This window comes from Papaver somniferum, chromosome 7 (genome assembly GCF_003573695.1).
Source record: "Papaver somniferum cultivar HN1 chromosome 7, ASM357369v1, whole genome shotgun sequence".
NCBI classification, from domain to species: Eukaryota; Viridiplantae; Streptophyta; class Magnoliopsida; order Ranunculales; family Papaveraceae; genus Papaver; species Papaver somniferum.
The window spans coordinates 164,164,833-164,183,306 of NC_039364.1; positions in this window are offsets into that span (position 1 = coordinate 164,164,833).

An 18,474-nucleotide genomic window follows, 5' to 3' on the forward strand; every position below is an offset into this window, starting at 1 on the left:
GTTTCCTTAAGGAATAGTTCTACGGCTTTCTCTTGCGTGGTTTCTTGATTTCTTACTCTTCGGATTTTTCGCTGTTCTTCTTGCTCGTTGTTGATATGATCCTGAGTGGCCTGGCATTCTCGTGTAGCGATTCGATCTCCCTTGATCTCCATAATTCCCTCAGGTGTTGGAAATCTTAGGTACTGGTGGTATGTTGCCGCCACTCCTTTGAGCTTGTGTACCCACTGTCGTCCAATAATGGCGTTGTAGGGGGAAGGGGTATCCACCACACTGAATCGGGTATCCAGTTTCATGGGCCCTGCGTTAACCTGTAGCACAATGTCTCCCAAGGGCTTCGTGGCCGCTCCATTGAATCCGTAGATGGTGTGATAAGAGGTCATCAACTGTTCATCATGGAGCTTCATCCGTTTGAATGCGTCATAGAATAGGACATTCACAGAGCTTCCCCCGTCTATGAGGATTTTTTTGAGGTTACACCCCGCTATTGGTAATGTCAGGACCAAGGAATCGTTATGGTCTTCCATATCTTCTTCGATATCCTCGGCATCGAAGATGACGGGTAATTCCATCCATTTTTCATGTTCGTCCACTGTTATCCCATCAACCTTATATAACTCGCAGCGATCTTCGAATTGCTTCCGTAACCTTTTTCCAATCTGTGCTGTGAGCGAGGGTCCTATGGCTGCGGAACACGAGATGGTGTTGATTGTTCGGTTTTCTTCCGGAAGTTGGACTGGCTTGGTTCGTTTGGATCTGTCCTCGGTAACCTCCTTCCGTATGTAATGTTTGAGCTCTCCCGCATCAATTAATTTTTGAATCATTATTTTAAGGTTCTTGCATTTTTCGGTCTGGTGTCCGTTGAAACAGTGATACTCACAGTAATCTTTAGACTTTTCGGATCTTGGGGGCTGCTTTCCCTTAGACCATGGCCATTCTAAGTTTTCCCTCCCTTTGATCTCCCGCAGGATACGAGCATAGCTAGCGTTGAGTTTCGTGTAAACTTGGTCTTCGAATTTTCGGTCGCCTGTTCTTCGTTCATCCCTCTGTTCCTTTCTATCTTCGTGAGGTCTCTCATCTGAGGAACCCCTTTTGGCCCCATTGGTTTGTTCTGCTGAATTGGTGCGGTGAGACCTCTGCGGATATGCCCTCGGGTTTTCCCGTTGAATTTTTTCAAGTCGAGCGTGCTTCTCGATAATTATTCGGAGATCGCCTTCTGTCTTGGGCACGCTCCCGTGAATTTCAACAAATAGGGGACTCATTCGGTCCAAGCCCCACTTATAGCAATTGATGCTCACCACTGGGTCCACGCTTCCTATGGCTTGGCAGATCCTATGCCATCTGTTTGTGTATTCTCTCGTGGTTTCCTTGTAGCCGATTGCTAGTGAGAAAAGCTTATCCATCCCAGTGTTTACAGTCTTGTTGTACATGTATGTTCTTAAGAATTTCTCTGCCAGTTGGTCGTATGAGTGTATGGAGTTTGGTGGCAGATTATCAAACCATGATAACGCCGATCCCTTCAAACTTGACGGGAAGTATCTACAGAGTACGGCGTCGTTCTGTCCCCATCTTTCTAGGACGCGGTTGTAGTACCGAACATGTGCAGCAGGGTCGCTGGACCCATCATAGCATTCGAACGTCGGGACAGGGCATTTCAGGGGAATAGGGGTGTTGGCCAAGCGATGCGTCAGGGGCGTGGAGTTAGCTTCTCTCATAACCTCTTCTAACCTTCCCCCTCCTTGTTTATTTTTCAATTGCCTGATCTCTGCCATCATCTCATCTCGCAGTTCCTCCATTGCGCGTTGGTGTTCTAAGTTCTTCAGATCATTTCCGTTTGATTCTCCATCGTCATAGTCCGGGTCGGATACGCTATGTCTCCTTGTTGCGTCTTCATTAGTCGCTAGGACGACTCTGCAGTCTTGGTTTGGCTCTGGTGCTTTGGAGCTTGCTTCATCAAGTTGTTGGTTGGTCTTTGTGCTTAGAGCAATCCGCTCCTTTAAATCTTGATTTTCTCTGGCCAAAAGTGCTACAGCTTCTGCGTAAACCTGTTGGTTCCTTCTCAGTTCCTCGAGCTCAGCCATTAGCTGGTGTGATTGGTTGGACCCCTGATTGGGAGTCCCCGCACGTGCCGCTACAGCCGTGGCGCCACCCTCCTCCATGGTCTGTACCAAAGGTGGCAGGGGTTCAACTTCTGTTGCTGGTGTTTCCAAATTGGAGTGAGCGCCCCTTTGCGGTGCCCGAGCCGTCGGTATGGTTTGGTTCTGGTTATTTGTTAGCGGCATTCCAAAGGTTAGCAGATGCGCGGGTTGGAATGTTCTGGATTCATCCACCCTTTCCCTTGGTTGGTTAAGTTGACTCATGGCGAAGGTATTGCTAGCCTCCGCGGCCTTCGGGACTACCGCGGCTTCCCCGTATTTTATCGTTGCTGCTCTGAGAGCCGCCATTGCAACTGAATTAGCGTTCATGGGTGAAGTGATTTCAGTTGTATCCTGCCTTCGATTGGTCATTTTAGTTTTATCTCCTTTCTGCTTGCTTCAGGTGATGATCGGGGTTGTCCGGGGTGTTTCTTTTGACAAAGCTTTGGATTTTCCTGCTTCCTGCGTCTTCTCCATCACGTGCCTTTTTGTTGACGAAATCTAGCGTAAACTCGCCTTCTTTACTCACAACACGTTCTCTCTGTATAAATTTATTCAAACAGAAACGGGAATATCCGCGTGAAGCGGGTTAGTTGTCGAAATACAATTTTTCAAAAGCGGGTTTATTAAAGGCGATCTTTAGTATATATAAAAAAAACTATGAAAACTGTAAATCCGACGGATTAGGACAATAACCCATGCTTGGAACACTAACTCTTATCGAAGGCAAAAGGTGGGTTTTTGAATATAATAATGTTGACGAATGATCTATACAGTCAGAGCTGATAAAATCGGAGCAATCGTATGCCAAATTAGAATGAAATCACAGGACAAGATAAATCTTTTACCGGGACGAAGTCCCTGTTTCTAGCGCCAAATTGTGGACACACGAACTACGCGGGGTCCGAATGCCCGCAATCAATTGTTAAAGTCTAAAGAGATTACGATGATGATACCCGGATGTGGGTTCATTGGCTCAAAACCCACGGGTTTATCATGGCCTCCTCCAACTTCCCCATGCGTAGCGATTATGCATGGGGTACAAATATAAAAGGAAAACAACATATATAAGCAAATGCATGCGGAACTAAATAAATGCAAAGTGCTGAAATGTAAGTAAGACCAAGGTTTACGTGGTTCAGCACTAAGGCCTACGTCCACGGGGTTTGTTGTTCTGCTATATTAATCACGGTTACACGAATAGTTTGAATGACTTGGGGTTTACATATTTCTCTCCACTATGGGATTCCTTACCTTTGCTATTCTCTCTCTCTCTCTCTCTCCTCTGATGTTTTTTCGATCCCCCTCCCCCTTTGTGGAGATTGGGTATTTATAAGGTAGGAATGTGGGATCCATCTCTGAAGACCGTTGGAACCTTATCTTCTAGTGTCTTGTGTCCATCACGCAGAGGTCTGCGTTTCCCCCTAGATCCCGCGGAGGCATCTTCGCTCGTTCCACAGGTCGGTCGACACGTGCACTGCTCAGAGTGTTTAATGCGGGTGGTTGAGGGGTCTGCTCGTGTCAGAAAAGTGTCTTCTGCCCCTGTCAGTCCGTGTCAGCTGACTTTCTCCCCACCGTTGATCTTAGCTCCTCTTCTGGGGATGAGATAAAGCAACTCCTAGGGGTTTATTTGGTGCTTCGCGACGCATCGTGTTTTGATGTCTTGGCTTGCATGCTTTCCACGTACCTTTCTGTATCCACGTGTCCGATAGTGAGATATATGTGTACACACCAACTTCATCCACAAAAGAACGCCACTTACGCACCCTATTGCAGCACTGCTTGAACTTCAATTAGATCAATACTCGGCCCACTTTAGTGTATCATCTGGGTGTTGCCGCAAAAAGAAATGACAGCTAAGCTAATTCCTTTGGTTCCATGAGCAACAACTTTTGTCGCATTTTGTGGCAAATGCTTTTTAGCTCATTATTTAGCCATTTATCCTTTCGGTAATCGAAGGTAATCGGATTTGCTCGTACTTTCGACAAAAACACTAAAATATTGTTATTAGACAAAATATTGATTCTTAGCTAATATAAATATGGGTATAAAATGTAGCACTTACGTGCTTATCACAAGATCATCCTCCAAATAACTTAGAATTTATATAAAATAAATCTAAAAACATTGCAAGATGAAAAACGTTGGAAATAGCTATGTATAATCACAATATTTGTTATACCAAACCCTAGTTATCCTTCTTAAATTCTCATAAGAAGTTTCATAGACAAAGAATAAATTCTCATGAGAAGTTTCCTAGACAAAGAGATTCAGACTTCTTTTATTACTTCATACCTTTCCATGACTCCATATAAAAGGTATCATTGATGTCCTTGATTCTCTTGACAGTGGAGACTCCATGTTCATGAGTTAGAACATTCACCTTTCAATCAACAATACGAGCAAGTTGTCTGGCCTTGATGCATTCAGAGATAAGCTTCTTCTGGTTTCGTATCAAGACTTTTTTGTCTTTCAAGGATTTTGGTCTGACCATCAATTAGATGATTTATTTACAGTTGTAGGTTTACAAATTCGACCTTTGAGTTATTCTGGTAATAACTTAAATCCTTGACAGACTCAACAATCCAAGAGTTTGTACTCTTTTCTTGCAATCATCTTTTTCAAAACTAGTTCTTGAAACGAGCTGCATCCTTTGATGTCTTCTTCCATATCAAGATCAATCACTTCAACATATCTTGAAGAGTTCTCCATACTTATTTTTCTTGAGATAGGGATGGAGACGAACAAATATATAATGTATATATTCCTGAACAAGAGAGATAAGGAAAATCCCTTGTTATAGAAACCCTATACAAACTCATAGGGATAAGAGTACACAGACGTTCGTGGACCGTTTAATGGATCAACCAGGATCCAAAAAGCAAATAAAGTATTTGTTTTTTCAGTTATCTCATAGATCTTCATAGCTTGATAATTAGAAGTTTCAAAAGAAGGACCTCAAATTAGAGCACATGATTAATCAACAAGATACATCAGTTACTAGGAGTCAAGATATGACTCAACATTCACATGATGAAAACAACATTTTTTTAAGACATGCTTGACTCGAATTTTTTTATTTTGCAATATTAAATCTACCAAAATCATACGACATAGTCTCAAACGTCGTGAGTAAATAGGATGGTTCAGTCTTCATATACCCTTTTTCTCGCAAATATCTTCGTTTGTTCTTCAATCTCCGAGGGTTATTCCGTGAAGTCTAATACTCAAGTACCATACTCTAATCCTAGTCCGAGACTTCACTTTAGTAGACTATAAATTAAGATATAGTTTTGCACTTTTGCTATTGGGAGGGGGGTTTTGGATCAAGGGAGTGGAAACTCGTACTCGACCCACCTAATACGATCTAGTCAATACTTTTGTATGAGTCGGACAAAATTATCCTCACACAAATTCCTTTTCAAAAGAAAAAAAAGATATCTTTCCTTCTTTTACCTCTTCTTCTGTTCTTCCTGTTAACACTTCTTCTTTTGTTCTTCCTGTTAAACGTGCAGAACAATTATAAACCCTGGAAACCCAATTTCATCTATGATTAACCAATTTCATCTATGAGTCATCTAATGCAAACCATAAATATTTTGAACATCGACAAAACTATATCTTCAAAAAGGTTCAGTGACAGTGATTTGCATGTGAATATCTAGATTACGAAGGTTGGGAACAATTTGCAAAGAAACTTCAAATGAAACATTTTAGTAATCTCTGACTTCAAATGTACCAGATTTACTAAAAACGTAAATTTTAGGTACCCAGGTGATTAAATCATGATTATCTCTTTTTTTTCTATATATCTTTACAAAAAAACAAAAAAAAAATCAATACATAAAACCTTGGTTCGTTCGTACAAGTAGAAGAGAAATCAATCATTCATGTCACCTAACAGAGCGTGGATATCAAATTTCTCCTCCATGTCAGTGATGGAGAAATGCAAGATTTCACTAACACTTGCATACCGGTGAAATTATGGCAATAAAATGTTGTTTTATATATCACAATGGTGGCAATCGTTGTTATGCCAGAACAAGAACTTATTGTTTAAATCAACTCAGCTTTGAGAATTGCATCTAGTAGTAGTAGTTTGAATGCAATCTTTCAATTATGATTGCTTTTTGATTCCCATTTATACCTGCTAATCTGTGTACCATCATTTTCAGAAACCTTGGCGAACAATATGTAAGCTGTAGCAGTACAATTCTATCGAAAGATAAGCCAAAAAATTTGAATTCGTAACTGTAAGTTTCTGAAACTGATGCAGAATGCAGATAGGTGAACCTTAGCCCCAACACCGGTAATCAAAGCTTAAATCAATTTTACAGCAGCCATTGCCTTGCTACTAATCAAGCTAAGGCCATGTAGCTACTAGTATCGCCGTGACACTGTCGAGTTTCAAAACTAACAGCTAGGTCAACGCAGTACGTATTCGTTCACCCAGGATAGCATGGTAAGTTGGTTTCTCGTTTTCAGGAGCGAACGTGAATTCAAAAAATCCCTGGAATATTCACTGAACTTTTGAAACTCGTTTCCCGTAAACTGCACAACGATTTTATTGAATGAATATTCTTTAAGATTTAAGCTCATAAAAACTTTTTCTTATCTATTATTAGACATGGAATTTATATTATCGCTTACGGGATATGATACCAAAAATTTGCAGGTTTTGTTGCATGTGTTAGAGCATTGCTCGGTCGATCTCGCATGTGTTGCTATCTCAAGCTTGTTTGTCAATGTTAGTGATCAAAACTATAAGTCTTGATTTCTAGTCTATTATAGCTAAGTCTCGGAATAGGATAGAAAGTGTAGTTGAGCTCAAGGACTTCATGGCAATTCATCATACAAGTAGAAGAACTACTCAAGGAACCGGTGGAACTTCTCGACAAAAAGGTATGTGAAGACTTGAACTTATCTGTCACTCAAAAGTCTATCTACTCTATCTCCTACTTCTTGAGACAAAAAGTCGTATGCTATATATAGACTTAGATTATACACATTTGGTATTTCGAGCCGAGTATACCTCGCCTATCTATATCTCGAAATATGTGTTAGTAAGCTTTTCGCTTCGACCAAGTTTATCTTTACCTAGTGACGGAAGTCATGGTATGTTTCAATCACTTTGAAAATTGCTTTGACGAGAAATGGTGTAACAACTATATAACGTCCTCTAAGAATGTTTCAATGATTGGAATGAGAATTTAGATTACATAACCAACGATGGAGATAAGCATTGTTGTGGAAACACATTTATGTATAAGTCTTATTCCTTGAACCAAAGTTTGCGAACCTTGTTGATCAATAGAACCGGAAGAATGGCAAGTGCCAAGTCCGCGAACTCAGTCTGCGAACTGTCGAAGTTCTCAAACCTGAGAATTTCTGCTGGAGTTGACAAACTACTTGCGTGAGCTAAGTCCGCGAAGTTCTCATCCCGAGAATTTTTGCTGGAGTTTGTAAACTCTGTCCGGTTTCTTAAGTCCGCGAACCCAGTATGCGAACTTGATAAGGTTATATATCTGAAGATGATTTCTGAACTTAAACTTAAAAAGACTAAGGAATGCAGTTTGCAAACCGTGGCTATAAAATTTCATGAACCGATTCAAGTGAATCAAATCATCTTTGCTTCAATTATGTCTTGTGTAGTTACATAAGATTTCCTTGCAATTGAACAACTCTCTAACTAGTTCATTTGAGTCATTTGAACTAGTTAAGTAATCAGATTGATTGGCTTGAGATTTGATATCTCTGATAGGCAAGATATAAAAAGTAATCACAAACATCTTCGTCTCATTGTTTGTGATTCCACAACATGTTGTTTCGCTACCATACGATTAAGATTGTTGTGAGGTGATTGATTAATCTTGGCTGTTCTCCGGGAATATAAGACCGGATTATCAATTGGTTCCTGTTCACCTTGATTATTATCAAAAGACGGAACAAAAACTTTTTGGTTTTTCTGTGGGAGACAGATTGATCCTTTGATAGACTTGTCTATGTGAGACAGATTTGTTTATTGTCAAAGCCTGCGATTTTGGGTCGTAGCAACTCTTAGTTGTGGGTGAGATCAGCTAAGGGAATTGAGTGCGCAGTATCCTGCTGGGATCAGAGGCGTAGGGAGTACAATTGTACCTTGGATCAGTGGGTGACTGATTGGGGTTCAACTACAGTCCAGTCCGAAGTTAGCTTGGAGTAGGCTAGTGTCTGTAGCGGCTTAATACAGTGTGTTTTCAATCTGGACTAGGTCCCGGGGTTTCTATGCATTTGTTGTTTCCTCGTTAACAAAATTTCTGGTGTCTGTGTTATTTCAATTTCCGCATTATATTGTTTTATCTTTATAATTGAAATAATATAGGTTGTGCGTTAGATCAATCAATTATAGAATCCTACCTAACGGTTGTTGATTGATATTGATTGACACTTGGATATTGGTCTTTGGTACCATCCAAGTTATTCCTTGTATTTGATTAGTACTCGCAGTTTCTGTTTGAGGAAATCAAATCAAGAGAGAGATATAAACTCGTTGATATACTTTTAATTGATTGAGTATTCTTGATTCTCTTAAAAGTATATTCGAGTTTGTCCATACAGATTGTTAAGCGAAATATTGGGTGGTGTTGTTAGACCCTCGCTTTTTCAATTGGTATCAGAGCAGGCAAACACGTTAAAGACCTTATAAGTCCATGTTTGTAGCGATCTGATTATGGACGAGTCTATCTCTAATAACGTACCAGTTCAGAAATTACCAGATGATTCTAAAAGCTTGGATTCACCTGAGAGAACTGCCACATCTAAGTCAATATCTAAACATTCTCTTGATGTAAAAATTGTTGATTGAGAAACTCTTCTAGAAGAACAGTTGGATGAACTTTCTAATGAAGGTAATTCAGATATTGATAGATATGTTGATGAGGAAGTCTAAGAGTATGTTAAGTTTTTGGATTCGTGGAATATGAAGAAGACTACAACTTCTCATGTCACACCTCTTCTGACTCCTCTCTGTCGAGAAAACAAGAAATTGAGAAGATGTTAGCAGGTGTTTATTTTTCGAATCGTTCTACCGAATCGATCCTCAAGGATTCTGAGGAAAACCTACGTGTGAAGTCACTTGAATGTGATAATCTTTATCAAAAGTACTTTTGTTGGAAGAGAAACTTGCAGAATCTGAAGCAAGGTTTAACTCTCAGCAAACAAGTTTTGATGACAGAGAAAGCGCTTATCTCGCTCGAGAAAAACGCCTTGAGGATGATTTAGCTGTTGTTCTTGATGAAATCAAGATGTTGGAAGATGACTTAAAAAAATTCAATACTAGTTCAAGCAAATTAACCACTATGCTAGGAGCAAGTAAAAATCATCGTGATACACGAGGATTGGGCTATAAGGGAATAGATGCTCCAAGTATTAGCAAAGAGGTAAAATTTGTCAAGGATAGTGATTCTTCTCAACAAAAGGTTTCCACTGATGGAAAAAGTAAAATACCTTCACCGTCAATTAAGGTTCAAAAGAGCAAAGTATATCAACCTCCAAAACCAGCACACATGAATCCGGGTAAGAACGTTCCTTATATTTGTCATTATTGTGGAAACAAAGGTCACCTGGAAAGGAGATGTCGTTTTCGTATAAGGAATGAAAAACTTCATGATATTCTTGTTTGGGTGTCAAAAGAATTTATTAAACCGAGATCATATGTTAAGGCTAACACTCTTGACATTACGGGTTGTAAACATCCAACCTTTAGGCAAAGGAATCAGTGTTGCGATAATCCTAGATTTTCCTATAAACGTCATACGAAGTCTTTTCACAATTGTAATGATTATCAAAAGAATAACTTTGTAAAGACGAAGACAAGATCCGATGCTCCCAATTGGAGAAAGATTAACTTGCAAAAGAATAGTCAATCCAATTCTCTTCCGAGAAATCTTGAAGAGAATAATGGGAAGAAGGTTCCGGTTGTTCCTAAATGCACTCAGAAGTGGGTACCAAAGAATGATGCTTTGAGTGTGAAAAGGAATGATCCTCCAGAAAATTACATGACTATGGAGAAGGCAGTATCCATGATGTTGGAACTTAACAAAAATTTTGGGAAAATGTAATTGGATGTGAAAGGGTCTAAAAGCGATCTCTTTCATGATAATCCAAATGTCACTTGTGGTGAGCAAGACATTGTTCACACCAACGCAACTTTATTATGTTGTAAGTGCATCCTCACCAAGGAAGGCCCTGTTATGTATACGGTGAGGGAAGCACAAGAATTGGGGCACACAAATTTTGTTCGGTAAGGCGGTAGAATTCAATTGGACTTTTCTAAAAAGGTATGTCTATAAACTTGAGCAAGTTTTATGTTTTTATTACTTGTTTGAGTACTTATAATGATCCATGTACCTTTCTTATCGGTATTTTCTACCTAATTTGATCTGTGTTTAAGGTTCTTAAATGTTTAGGTTTGAAAATAATAGTTCGGGATGTTTGGACTTCTTGGTACACATACTTACCTGTAGACGTCGATATTCGGTAAACTTGTTTTGGATGTAATTTCTTCGTCCGAACTTGGAATTACCTCATTCTTTTTGCATTATATTCCTCTTTGATTTCTCTTCAAAATGGAGATGAGAATTTCTGAATTTGGATGAGTTAAGATTGGTATTTGTCCTGTCTCTTGTTTTTGAGTATTTTGCTCCGTTTCGTTGCACTTGTTCCACTTCTCTTTGACTTGGGCACTTGTATTCTTGAAGTACTACTCTTCTAAGCTCATTTGAAGCTTTTACAAAAATGTTGTTGGTGAATCGCAAAGAAGGAAGTTCAAGAATGGGCAGTAACACGCATTACTATGTGAACTATGGTGCATGGTCGTTAATGACTTTGTATGTTCTTCTTTGTTAAGAAAATCTTTTTATACGCCTTTGGTAGCCATTCTTGGTGTAAATCCGGCGAAAAATATTGATTCTACCCTCTAAGGACAAATCATCTTATATGTGCATTACGATTTTGTCTTGATGCCTAGGAAACTTCTTATGAGAATTTATTCTTGTTTTTGAAGGATTACTAGAGTTTGGAATAGAAATTATTGTGATTACACATATCTATGTCCAACGTTTTCATCTTCATGTTTTTAGATTTATTGGTTTAAATTCTAAAAATATTTGGAGGATGATGTTTTTGCAGTATTAATCTTTATGATTTGTTATATTGCAACTTGTTATGGGATATGTATGTTTGCGTCCGTGAACTTGAAGGTCCCATAATTTGTCAAAAGTAAAGTCGTTCGTGTTCGGTATTCACGTACTGGCAAAAGGATGAATGAACTTTTGACAAATACAAAAGTTAAGCCTATATTGTCAATGATTTTGATGGAAGATAGGTTAAAGTCTTTTGTTTTCAAGGATTATGTCTATTATTGTTGTTATGCAAATAATGATTGAAGATAGAATGAATCCTTGTGTATTCCGCAGTATTGATCATCCCTGATCCATATTCGTATGTATTACTGTGAGGCTCTGTAATGTGCCTTATGTTGAGCACGATACAACCAAGTTGATTATTTTTGATTAGCTTTGTTGGTTGTTCCGTAAGGTACTTTATGTTGAGCATTTTGAACTAAATTAATCATCTTGTTTGGTTATTTAGTTATTACTCCGTAATTTTTCTTATGCCGAGCAAAACAATTGACAATTAGATTGATTACTTTCGTAATTAGTTTGGTTGTGTATTCCAATTAGATTAATTATGGGTTCTCTTGTAATTAATCTAGTTGAGTACTTTTGTGTCTCCGTAAGTTTACTTATGTTGAGCACAATCAATTAAGTTGACCACTTTTGTGTTTGATTTGATTGCGTATACCGATTAAATTAGTCACAGGTTTTACTTGTGATTAATTTGATTGAGTTTTTGGATATAAAAAATCATTCTTATGGTTTTTGGTGTCCAATAAAATCCTTCTTTTGTTTTGAAATTAAGGTCGCTCTTGTTGTTCTTTCGGGAATGACATCAAATGGGGGAGAGTTCTTTTGAACTTGTGCTTAATGGTCATATCTTGAGGAGTGTGCGGTTGTGGAATTTTAGAGGGGTTATCTTGTATCTTTAAACTCCTTGATGAATGCTATTAGCTTCGGCTATATGATTGCATCTAAATAAGATGATGTGTGTTCTTTCTTTTTAGTCATGAAATGTCTCTTACAGAAATTTCATTATGATCCCGTTCTTGTACCTTTGCCAATTTTATTGACAAAAAGGGGAGAATTAATATGTAGTTCACACTACAAATACATATGGTCTTCGGGTCATTATGTAAGGGGGAGTGGTTTCCATGTGAGATGGAGTCTTGACTAAGGGGGAGTGATACATATCACCATAGTATTATTGTTGAAGTTGTGATACAACTGAACTTCGACGCTGTGTAATAATACTATGACATTGTATAACAATGATCGAGACCGATCCTTTCTCATTGTTATAGCTACGGATCTTCAACAGCTGTGATGTTAAACTTACAACCTTTGGGATCATTGGAGTACTTGGAAGTGACGAAGATTTCAAGGAATGTTGAAGATTAAACATGTGGAATAGGAGCTATTTAAGTTTCTTTATCTTTTTTATATTCCATATGTATTGATAGTTTTGTCACTAAAATTGACAAAGGGGGAGATTGTTAGAGCATTGCTCGGTCGAACTCGCATGCGTTGCTATCTCAAGCATGTTTGTCAATGTTAGTGATCAAAATTATAAGTCTTGATTTCTAGTCTATTATACCTAAGTCTCGGACTAGGATAGAAAGTGTAGTTGAGATCACGGACTTCATGGCGATTCATCATACAAGTAGAAGAACTACTCAAGGAACCGGTGGAACTTCTCGACAAAAAGGTATGTGAAGACTTGAACTTATCTGTCACTTAAAAGTCTATCTACTGTATCTCCTACTTCTTGAGACAAAAAGTCGTATGCTATATATAGACTTAGATTATACACATTTGGTATTTCGAGCCGAGTATACCTCGCCTATCTATATCTCGAAATAGGTGTTGGTAAGCTTTTCGCTTCGACCAAGTTTATCTTTACCTAGTGACGAAAGTCATGATATGTTTTAATCACTTTGAAAATTGCTTTGACGAGAAATGGTATAACAACTGTATAACGTCATCTAAGAATGTTTCAATGATTGGAATGAGAGTTTTGATTACATAACCAATGATGGACATAAGCATTGTTGTGGAAACACATTTATGTATAAGTCATATTCCTTGAACCAAAGTTTGCGAACTTTGTTGATCAAGAGAACCGGAAGAATGGCAAGTGCCAAGTCCGCGAACCCAGTCCGCGAACCGGCGAAGTTCTCATCCCGAGAATTTTTGCTGGAGTTTGTAAACTCTGTCCGGTGTCTTAAGTCCGCGAACCTAGTCTGCGAACTTGAGAAGGTTATATATCTGAAGATGATTTTTGAACTTAAACTTAAAAAGACTAAGGAATGCAGTTTGCAAACCGTGGCTATAAAAGTTCATGAACCGATCCAAGTGAATCAAATCATCTTTGCTTCAATTGTGTCTTGTGTAGTTACATAAGATTTCCTTGCAATTGAACAACTCTCTAACTAGTTCATTTGAGTCATTTGAACTAGTTATGGTGAAGAAGAACATGGTTGATATGAAATGCTCATATGGCTAACCTTTTGGTTAACTATTGTTAAACCAACAATGCACACGTTTGGGTACGGTTAACAAACCTAGAAGCGTGCAGTTCATTTGTGTATAACAAGCTAAGTTTTCGATCTAACGGTTGAGAAATATTAGCTTGACTATAAATCAGGTTTTCATCTAACGGTGAATATTGATTGCTTTGTTACCAAGGAAAAACCCTGATTTGAAAGACTATATAAAGGAGACTTCTAGTATTGTGGAAAATTAATCCCCACACCTTACGTGTGATACTAGTTTGCGTACTAGAGTCGGTTCTCCTTTAACCTTTGGTTTTCTTCTTCTAAAACCAGGTTAACGACATAAAGACTTCATTGGGATTGTGAAGCCAGACCGATACTACTTTTATCGTAGTTGTGTGATCTGATCTTGCATCTTGTATCGTACGAGTACAATCAGATTGATTGGCTTGAGATTTGATATCTCTGATAGGCAAGATATAAAAAGTAATCACAAACATCTTCGTCTTATTGTTTGTGATTCCACAACATGTTGTTTCGCTACCATACGATTAAGATTGTTGTGAGGTGATTGATTAATCTAGGCTGTTCTTCGGGAATATAAGACCGGATTATCAATTGGTTCCTGTTCACCTTGATTATTATCAAAAGACGGAACAAAAACTTTTTGGTTTTTCTGTGGGAGACAGATTGATCCTTTGATAGACTTGTCTATGTGATACGGATTTGTTTATCGTCAAAGACTGCGATTCTGGGTCGTAGCAACTCTTAGTTGTGGGTGAGATCAACTAAGGGAATCGAGTGCGCAGTATCCTGCTGGGATCAGAGGCGTAGGGAGTACAATTGTACCTTGGATCAGTGGGTGACTGATTGGGGTTCAACTACAGTCCAGTCCGAAGTTAGCTTGGAGTAGGCTAGTGTCTGTAGCGGCTTAATACAGTGTGTGTTCAATCTGGACTAGGTCCCGTGGTTTCTCTGCATTTGTTGTTTCCTCGTTAACAAAATTTCTGGTGTCTGTGTTATTTCAATTTCCGCATTATATTGTTTTATCTTTATAATTGAAATAATATAGGTTGTGCGTTAGATCAATCAATTGGAGAATCCGACCTAATGGTTGTTGATTGATATTGATTGACACTTGGATATTGGTCTTTGGTACCATCCAAGTTATTCCTTTTATTTGATTAGTACTCGCAGTTTCTGTTTGAGGAAATCAAATCAAGAGAGAGATATAAACTCGTTGATATATTTTAATTGATTGAGTCTTGTTGATTCTCTTAAAAGTATATTTGAGTTTGTCCATACAGATTGCTAAGCGAAATATTGGGTGGTGTTGTTAGACCCCCGCTTTTTCAGCATGAGAATTAAGAATATCAAATGACAAGACAACCTTGAACAATACCTGAAAATGACATGCTTAAAAACTTTCAGAAACAATTAAAAATATTCCATGGTTTTTCTTCACGGTTAGAGTTAGGAGGAGGAAGATAGAATTTCTGGTTGAGTTTAGAGGAATAGCGTAATATTTATGTATAGTAGTTGGGGGTAAATTTGTCTGATTCAATAAACGATTTGGACTCGGTTTTATTTAATGGGTTGAATAGAGATTTCTACTCCCTTGATTTAAACCCCCCCTCCCTATAACAAAAGTGTAGGTACATCTAACATTGACAACAAGTTTGAGATTGCAAAACTTATAAGTTCGACCGAGCAGTGCTCTAACATTACCAGCTTCATACAAAGTTGTACCATTTAGGTATTTACCATAAACCTGTAATTTTTGTTGGAAAAGTTGAGTAAAAAGGGAGGATGAAATAAACACAAAGAAATTGTTGTACCCGTGACTTTCAAGGCTCGAATAGATTTCTTTTAGACGATTATTTCTAGCCTCCCAATATTAATTGGCGATTGCAACAGGTATGCGAAATAATGCCTTCAGGATACAATGAAAGCCCTACAACAGAGAAATTGGATTCAAGGTTTGCACCCCTTGACCCAATCAAGAACACACGAGAGAGATTTCTGATGATGCTTTAGATAGAGAGAAAACAGGTTGAATTGATTGTGAAGAATGGGAGATTACCTTCACTACTTATAGGGATATTCATGCCTATTTGAGATGCCTCTTCACTTCCAAAAGACAAATAAGGTGTCTATTGGGAATGGTTGTGTCCTTTATGAACCATCACACCTGTTAGAGGTGTTTATTCATCTCCAACTAACATCCATTGTGTTTATTCAACACAGACAACTTCCCCCTCATAGCGGAAAACCAAAACCGAAAATAATTTTATTTTCTAAGATATTGAAAATATCCAACAATCTCCCCTATTTTCAATAACAAAACATCAAAGTTAAAAAAAACTTTAAAATCAGAGTGGTTGCATCACTCAAGTGACTGCCTACGTACCCGAGTGAGATCAAGCCAACGTAGTTCAAGCTAAATTGAGACTAAGCATCATCGTTGAAATCAATACATAAATGATAGATATCTGTTGGATTTGAACCTTCACTTAGTGTAAGAAATTCAAAGCCTTATCGAGGTTCTATGGTGAAACTAGTCTTGAACCAAGTACCCCTTGTGATAAAACCGGAATCTCCACACATATTGATTTCATAAAATCATGTGTTCTGTAGCTTAGCACGTTAATGGCCATGTGCTTATATCCTGGATTCATGAGTCTTCTTTAGAGAACGGTCTTCTTCTCTTAGGAAACGGCCTGATTTCCATACTCATATAGGTAAGTCTCTAAGGTGTTTCTGCGATACACCTGTAACTAATTATAGACTCATTAAGGATTTATATCCATCCTGTTTTCTTGCAGAACCCATCACTAATTAGAAATGGAAAGTTTTATATTAGTGCTCCAAAATCTCTATCCATAACTTGTTGGTACCACATTGAACCTTGCTTATCTTTTTCAAAACATAGGTTGGGTTTCTGCTATGGGAGATCAACCTTCTTTCACATACCTTAGTCCCATTTCTTTATGCTTCATTGAAAACATTTCTTTTGGGAGACTCTCGATGAATAGTCTTCCAAGTTCTTCTCCGTTTCAATGGTTAACTGCAATTACTCCTTTATTGAGTAATTGTCTTACTGTCCAATGTTTAAGACTTGTATGTCTTGACTTTTCATTATAAGTCTTGTTAAAGACGTTATAGATCATAGTCTGATTCACAGCTAATCAAAACTGCTTGAGATGGCTTGTTCCAAAGTGGGATCTCTACAAGTTAGGTTCTAAGCCATTCCTCCTCATTAATTGCATCTACTCATGCAATATATTATGAAAACATTATTAAAAATGTTCCTATTTGATTTTACAAAATAATTGTAACTTCTCTAGTGTCCATAATTAACATTTATGATTAATTCACAAGAAGTCGTCATAGACTTACATTCACTGGAGGCATAGAAAATTTGTAGGCAACGTACTTGTTATTTCAACAAGCACATTATCTCGATGAGTAACTCCTCTACTCATGCCCAATCCTCTATAAATTTATACTCAAATACATAAACAATGTATATTTAACATTTGACACTATGCAATGCAAATGTTCAAGATTTATGCATCGGTGATATCGTAACACCTCATCATTGGATATTTGGTCGCGCGCCCAATCTTCCAATACATTACATATTCACCGGTATTCCACTTTCCTTTCGATGTCATTTAAGACATGCCAATTTCCAGATTTGAAACCATATAATTCTTGATGCAAGAATTATGTTCACATCTAAATGTTTCTCAACATTTATTGATGATTTCAGACTTCTAAATTTATAATTCCTACCGCAAGAATTAAACCCATACCAAAAATTGAAGTCTCAACGATCATTGGTGATCTCTATTGGTTCTCTAATCTTAGAGCATTCATGACGATACTTCTCTAATGTCATGCGACCAATATTATGTCAGATATATCACGTGTTTGATCAGTATCAAACATGCACAACGGTAATATCTAAAGAAATCTTCAAATCCAATCTCTTGGACTTGGCATGAAATTCTCATATTGAAATTATCCATTCCCTTCCATCACAATGCTCAAATGGTAAACAAGCGCACCCATAATTTCTTAACAGTAGGAAAGAACTTCAAATCCATTGCACCCATACAGGTACCATCCCTTTTGGATTTGGCTCTCTTTGAGCATTATAATGGTGGTTGCAGAAGTCATCCTTCACAGTAACTCAACCAACCATGAAAGAGGACAGAAGATAATCACGGATACATATAATTTAATTGTATTCTACTCGTTATGTACATACTAAGTTCGGTTATGTAATAAGACAGAAACTTAATGCATATATAGTAATCATGTGATACAGAGAGAACAAGGAACCATTCATAACGACTGATCGATCCTTTACCCAAAAATAAAAAACAAGGTTAAAAAACATGTAAGCAAATTTATTTCCCTTTGGTCATAACTCTAAAAGACATGATCAGTCGCCGAAAGGGAACCATTGTATGAATCCCACTCATCCATGTTCCTACTTAATTCCTAAGAAGGAATCTCCAAATCCTTACGGTAGTCCACAATTACTACTTTCCGGTTTGGCTCTCTATTAGCCATTAATGGTGGCTACAGAATACACCCATTCTTGAGTATTCTTTATTATAATTTTCCGTAATCACATGATAACAAAATCAAACAATACTAGGAACTGATATCAGTCATTAT